Here is a 6,858-nt window from a genome sequence, read left to right as displayed (position 1 = left end):
TGACTTCGATCGCTAAGGGGCTCTCATCCACAAACTGCCTATCTGTGGTGACCTAACACCACATGCTATTCATTCGAAGGGTCCTTGGCTGCGTAAGGTACATCCTATTTCTTTATTTTAAAAAGCATTTCTGCAGTATCAAATTAGGGTCATGTACAGCATTAAAACAGACAACACAACTCAGAGAATACATTTTCTTTCACACCCTACCTGTGTAGATGCAATGGCCATTCAGGCGATATTCCACACTCATTAAGAAATACTAATATCTTTTTGTTACGGCCTGGATTGCTCATTCTCAGTGATTTAGCCAGCCAGAGCCACAACACTTTTGATTATGTGATTACAATCAGTTACATGCTATCGACAAAAAGAGTTACATTTTGAGTTGATTTTTGTTTCTGTGATTAAGAGAAATTCTCCACTGATGTGCTTTTTTAAAAAAGCAAACATTGTTCTGTAACTTTGCAGTTCTGCCTGCATCATCTTCGGCTGAAGTGCTTTTTGCCAGTGTTGGCAAGAAATATTCCACACCAAAGCTGGTGGTGGAGAAGGGAGGAGGGATTGCAACCTTTGCAACCCCCCCCCCAATTTTTTATTAGTTTCACATATTTTAAACACACAAACAAATAAACAAACAAACACACATAACTCCTAACCTTATTAAAACCAATCTTATTAAGCGACTTCCTCGTATCCCCTTGGTTGAATTTCAATGCATATCATTTTACCAGTTTTCCAAAACCTATATTCTCATAAAATTAACTTGGTCACTTAACATCTTTCTTTCTTTCCTAATCTCAATTTCATCATATTAATTTATCACATTACATATTTAAATCCTAAGCCTATCTGGTATTTGCAAGCTTTTCCAATTAATTTAACTTAACATATTTAACTAGATATTCATTAAATTTCGTCCATTCTTCCTGGAAGTCCTCCTCCTTCTGATCACGGACTCTTCCAGTCAGGTCGGCTAGCTCCGAAAAGTCCATCATTTTCATCTGCCAGTCTTCCACTGTTGGTATTTCTTGTGTTTTCCAGTTCTTAGCTAATAAAATTCGAACAGCAGTTGTGGCATACAAAAATAATTTAACATCTTTCTTGGGCAATTCCAAGAAGAAAGGCCTCTGGTTTCTTAATAAATGTATATTTCAACATTTTTTTCCAATTCATTATAAATCTTCTCCTAGAAGTCTTCCACCTTGGGGCAAGTCCCAAGGTGTATGTGATATGTAATGTGATATGATAAAAGGTACCTTCTTTTTCTTTACATTTTGCAACCTTTTATTTGGGAGAGAGGCCTTCCTGTGCTTCTCCACTCCATTGCCTCCAAGGAAACTGCATTGAGGAATAGAAGCATTTTACCCCTGGCCACTGGCTAAAAGTTAAGTCCAGTCAAAGGTGACTATGGGGTTGTGGTGCTCATCTTGCTTTCAGGCCAAGGGAGCCAGCATTTGTCCGCAGATAGCTTTCCAGGTCATGTGGTCAGCATGACTAAACCACTTCTGCCGCAACCGAACACCATGACGGAAGCCAGTGCTGCCTGGGTCTTATGGGAATCACAGTGAAACAACATATGGTGGACAACAGGTTGGGAAGGCTGTTTTAAAAAGATATCACTACCTTTGTGACATCAGCATTCTTCTAATTCCCACCCTGGGATGGCACTCAGGTGCATATCTAGCAACTGATGCTGCTCAGACTAATGAAGGATGCAAAGCCAGCCATGCTCAACAGGCCTTGGGTCAAAGGGTCAAGAATGATGTGGGGGCAAACAGAAATGAGCCACAATCAGCACTGGGTCAACCAGTTACCTTGTTGTTGTTGTTTAGTCGTTTAGTCGTGTCCGACTCTTCGTGACCCCATGGACCAGAGCACGCCAGGCACTCCTGTCTTCCGCAGCCTCCCACAGTTTGGCCAGACTCATGTTTGTAGCTTCGAGAACACTGTCTAACCATCTCGTCCTCTGTCGTCCCCTTCTCTTTGTGCCCTCCATCTTTCCCAACATCAGGGTCTTTTCCAGGGAGTCTTCTCTTCTCATGAGGTGGCCAAAGTATTGGAGCCCCAGCTTCACGATCTGTTGTTCCAGTGAGCACTCAGGGCTGATTTCCTTAAGAATGGAGAGGTTTGATCTTCTTGCAGTCCATGGGACTCTCAAGAGTCTCCTCCAGCATCATAATTCAAAAGCATCCATTCTTCGGCAATCAGCAACCAGTTACCTACAGCCCATCAATTTTTTTTATGACACATAGAATCATAGTGGAATCATAGGATTGTAAAGTTGGAAGGAAACAGAAGGGTCATCTAGTCTAGATGCAACATAGGAATCTTTTGCCCAATGTGGGGCTCGAACAGGAAACTGCTCCCCCAGCTCCTCAGGAACAGTTTCCAAATCAGAAGGACCCATCTGCTCCCTTCCTTCTGGCACCTCCAGAAAGAGGTGGTTCCTCTGGCAGGTTCTCAGGCACCTCCATTTCCTCCTCTTCCACAGTAGGCTTCCAGGGGTCAATCAGAAGCAGCTCGGCTAGCCAGCCCTTCTCCTCCCACGCCTCTTTTTCCACAGCCAGCACCCAGGAAGTAGAAAGATTGATTAGCAGTACCTCTTGCAAGCTCCCAGCCACCTCCATTTTCTCCTCGTCCGCAGTAGACTCCAAGGAAATGGAGAAATCAACTAGCAGCCATTGTCCCACCATTTTGGAGGGAGAGTTTTGTGTTGTTGCTGTTGTTTTGTAGGTTTATTATAAGGAAAAATTATATATTAAACTGCGTGCAGGAAAGATTTTTTAAAAAAATCTAAGGAGCATCTTAGTGAAGGTTTTTGGGGAAAGTGCAAAGCAGAGGCTATTTGGTGGGAGGTAGATCTGATACAAGGAGTGCAACATAGAGGCTCAAAATATAATAACTTCTTACATCTACTGAAAAGCTTTCTATAGCTGTTGTGCAGCAAGTGTGGGCATTTGCAGTGTGGGTGGGGATTCACAGACTTTTATTGTTGCTTGATTTCTTATGCAGACGCTGTTCTTTCCCGAATCCCCCTTTAAGTTGAGCAGTGTCTGTTGACATTTCTGTTACGCTCCAGGTAGGCATCAAGGGAAGGCAAGCAGCATCAAAAATCTAGATAAATCAGATTCTACTGGAATTCATATTTGCAAACAGAATGCTCATTAAATGTCAGGTGTAGCTTTCTAAATAAAGCATAAACCTATACATATGTGTAATGTACCGAGCATCGTCCAACATCTCATTTTGTGTTATTCTCTTGACAGTGCTCAGTAGATAGGGGCAGCTACACAAAACAAAACATATTCAGATCTGTAACCATTCTGCATTTGCTAAATTTGCTGCAACTAAGAAAAACAAGTGGGTGGGCTATTTAACTAACTGGATTTACATTTATACCACCGAATCATCAAGCAGCAGCTATTCAGAAGTATGTCCAGAAACAGAAAAAGGAATACATTTATGGTTTTTGTGGTCACACAGATGTGTCTGAGCATCAGTTGCTCTCATTCTCATGAAATAGCACCAGAATTTAGAGTAGGGATAGTTATTATGCTGTGCAGAGTAGCCGGCCAGGCTAAGTAAATGGCCATGCCCTGCCCCCAGGGCCACCGTGGATTGGCTCATTCGAAGGACAGGTTTGGAGGGAACCCATGAGCCTCTGCGGTGGCCAGAGGGAGAGGGAAAACATCTTAAAATGGTGCCCTGTGTCTGGGCAAGAGAGGAGGTGCTGCGTTGGGCTGCAACCACCACTCACCAGCAAGACGGTAAGCAGCCATTATGGTGCCCTCCAAATGTTGTTAGGGATGCGGGTGGCGCTGTGGGTTAAACCACAGAGCCTAGGACTTGCCGATCAGAAGGTTGGTGGTTCGAATCCCCGCGACGGGGTGAGCTCCCGTTGCTCGGTCCCTGCTCCTGCCAACCTAGCAATTCGAAAGGACGTCAAAGTGCAAGTAGATAAATAGGTACCACTCCAGCGGGAAGGTAAACGGCATTTCTGTGCGCAGGTCTGGTTCGCCAGAAGTGGCTGAGCCATGCTAGCCACATGACTCGGAAGCTGTACGCCAGCTCCCTCGGCCAATAAAGCGAGATGCGCGCCGCAACCCCAGAGTCGGCCATGACTGGACCTAATGGTCAGGGGTCCCTTTACCTTTAAATGTTGTTAGACTCCAGCTCCCATCAGCCTCAGCAAGCGTAGCCAATGGTCAGGAATGATGGAACTTGCAGTCCAGCAACTTCTGCCTATGTTCCCTCCCCCCCTTCTTTTGTTTTTTTTGTTAATGCCGTTCACGTCAGATCTTTCTCTACAAGGTAATGAACAATGAGTATGTCTCCCCTTCATGGATCTGTGGCTTGTGCACTGGCTTTGTTTTAATTGATTTTTTTTCAAGGAGACGTTGGCATTATGTTGAGTCGCTTCTGGTTTACTATAGGTATTGATCTGTATTTGGGGCCAGAGCCTCTGGATGTGCAAATACAACCCTTCCCCCTGCCCCCACCCCCAATAAGCAGTTTCTAAAAACATATTTTCAGGACCTGTGACTCCTTTGCATTGGGCTGCTTTAGACACTTATCAGATGAGCCTCGTGTTTTCCTATGAATTTTTAAGAAAGGTTTGGAAAGACCCACTCTTTTCTGAATGGAGGTGGACAGGTTTCTTCCATGTCCCTATGCAGAATCACAAGAAGTTGCTTTATTTGTCATTGGTCCATCTATCTCACTTTCCCCCAGCCTGTGATCTCCAGATGTTTTTGGCTACAGCTCCCATCAGTCCCAGCTAGCTTAGGCAGTGGTTAGGGATGAAAGGAATTCTAGTATAAAATATCTGGAGGGCACCAGGTTGGGGAACACAGAGAGAGAGAGAGAGAGAGAGAGAGAAGGAAACAGGGCTCTACTGCTTTGCTTTTTGAGAAGTCCATCAATTTTCCAGTGCCTGTAGCAGTCGCTTGTGTGCACATAATTATTCGCAACAAACTGTTCCGGTTCCAACTTGCATGGTAGAACAGAACACCACACTTTTGCTGCAATACAAGATCTATGTGCTTTGAAAGTATATATTGAACTGAGACTGCAGTTGAATCCTATACACATTTACCTGGGCATAAACCTCATTGAACACCATGCTTGCTTTTTAGAAGAGATTGACAACATTGCACTACTAAAGTATTAAAAACTCCAGGCAAATATTAGATATAAATTGCAGTTGTGTGTATTTTTTTTTATTAAGAAAAGCAGCCTTGGGGAATGGTGGGGTGGTGCTTATGTTTAACCATTTACACTCCAGCCATTTCCCACTCAACCCCACACCCCTATTAATTGCTGTTTGCACCACAAGGATAAAGCAGTTCCCTGCGCTCACGTGTAGAAAAGCTCTTCATCTGTTAACATTTGCAGCATCTTGATACAGTGGTGCCTCGCAAGACGAAAAGAATCCGTTCCGCGAGTCTCTTTGTCTTGCGGTTTTTTCGTCTTGCGAAGCAAGCCCATTAGCGGATTAGCGCTATTAGCGGCTTAGCGGGCTTAGCGGATCAGCTGATAAGCGGTTTAGCGGCTTAGCGGATCAGCTGATAAGCGGCTTAGCGGATCAGCTGATAAGCGGCTTAGCGGCTTAGCGGATCAGCTGATAAGCGGCTTAGCGGATCAGCTGATAAGCGGCTTAGCGGCTTGGGGAAAAGGGGGGGAGAGGAAAAAACCCCGCAGGAACTCGCAAGACATTTTTGTCTTGCGAGGCAAGCCCATAGGAAATTTGTTTTGCGAAGCACCTCCAAAATGGAAAACCCTTTCGTCTAGCGGGTTTTCCGTCTTGCGAGGCATTCGTCTTGCGGGGCACCACTGTATTTGCCTTTGGTTATATATATATATATACATCCATGCGACCTTGCATTCCCATAACATAGTAGGGCATCAGATTCAGGTCACCTGAGAATAATTCTCCCCGTCATCCTTTTGAAGGATTTCTTTTTTATTATTATATTTTATCTATTATATTCCCTCCCAAAAAAACTCATAGAGCGTACTTTCAATGCATGTTACTTATTCCATTACCCTTTGGAATTTTGTGACCCTGCTAATAATAATAAAAAAAGATTTAAAACCCCTAGTAATCCTGTTTATTCAGTTTGCTATATCCCACTGATAAAAACTATGTACTTCTGCCTGACAATACCAGAAGTTTCATCGCTCTCATCTGAAGCTGTGGCACACATTTCACTCAGCGTTGGCTCCTTTATGTGCTCCCCTCTTGAATTTAGCAACACATGATAGGGTTCCTGAGAGCCAGGAAAAGCAGGGGCACACATCCAAGCAGGAAGGAATTTTAGAAACCATTCTCTGAATCAATGCGCACAATGTGTGTGTGTGTGTGTGTGAGTGTGAGTGTGAGTGTGAGAGCCTTTTATAACTTATATGTTTGTACAAAAAACAACAACACCCCACTACACTGTCAAAATGCTTCCATTCTTATTTTGTTATCTATTCAGCAAAAGAGAAAAGGCAGGCTGACCTTTTCTCCCCTTCCAGCTGGCAAGTATGGATGTTGTTCTGCATATTCTTGTTTAACAAACCAGATTTTAAAAAAATGAAAAATGCTTAATTAAAAGATTTTCCTGGGTAGCAAAAATACATACAGTACCTCTGTTTTTCAATACACAGAGTCCTTTATAGAGATGAATTACATTCGATGTGAGACACTACTGTTATAGGTGGTATAAGGTTGGGAGAAAAGAAAGGTGGGGAGAGAAAGAAATAGAGGGAGGATAGTAAACTTTCACTCTTTTACATAGCGTATGTGTATCGTTTTTGTGTCAGCATCTTGTGGCTAGGTTCTTCAACTATCTATGTGTTTTCATTGGCAGT

At 43.5% G+C, this 6,858-nt stretch overlaps 1 long non-coding RNA gene across 1 annotated transcript; it reads right to left on the bottom strand.

Annotated features, from left to right (window-relative positions):
• Nucleotides 1-540: 540 nt before the first annotated feature.
• On the bottom strand, nt 541-5,400 carry LOC310688355. Its single transcript, XR_014516887.1, has 2 exons — nt 2,223-5,400; nt 541-1,817 (listed from the first exon to the last, which is right to left on the bottom strand). It is a non-coding gene; the product is annotated as an uncharacterized lncRNA (long non-coding RNA).
• Nucleotides 5,401-6,858: the final 1,458 nt, after the last annotated feature.

Source organism: Podarcis liolepis (genome assembly GCF_965112155.1).
Source record: "Podarcis liolepis genome assembly, chromosome: 11".
Taxonomy (NCBI): Eukaryota; Metazoa; Chordata; class Lepidosauria; order Squamata; family Lacertidae; genus Podarcis; species Podarcis liolepis.
The sequence above is the reverse complement of the archived record's forward strand: the minus strand, read 5'-3'. Positions and strand labels throughout refer to the sequence as shown.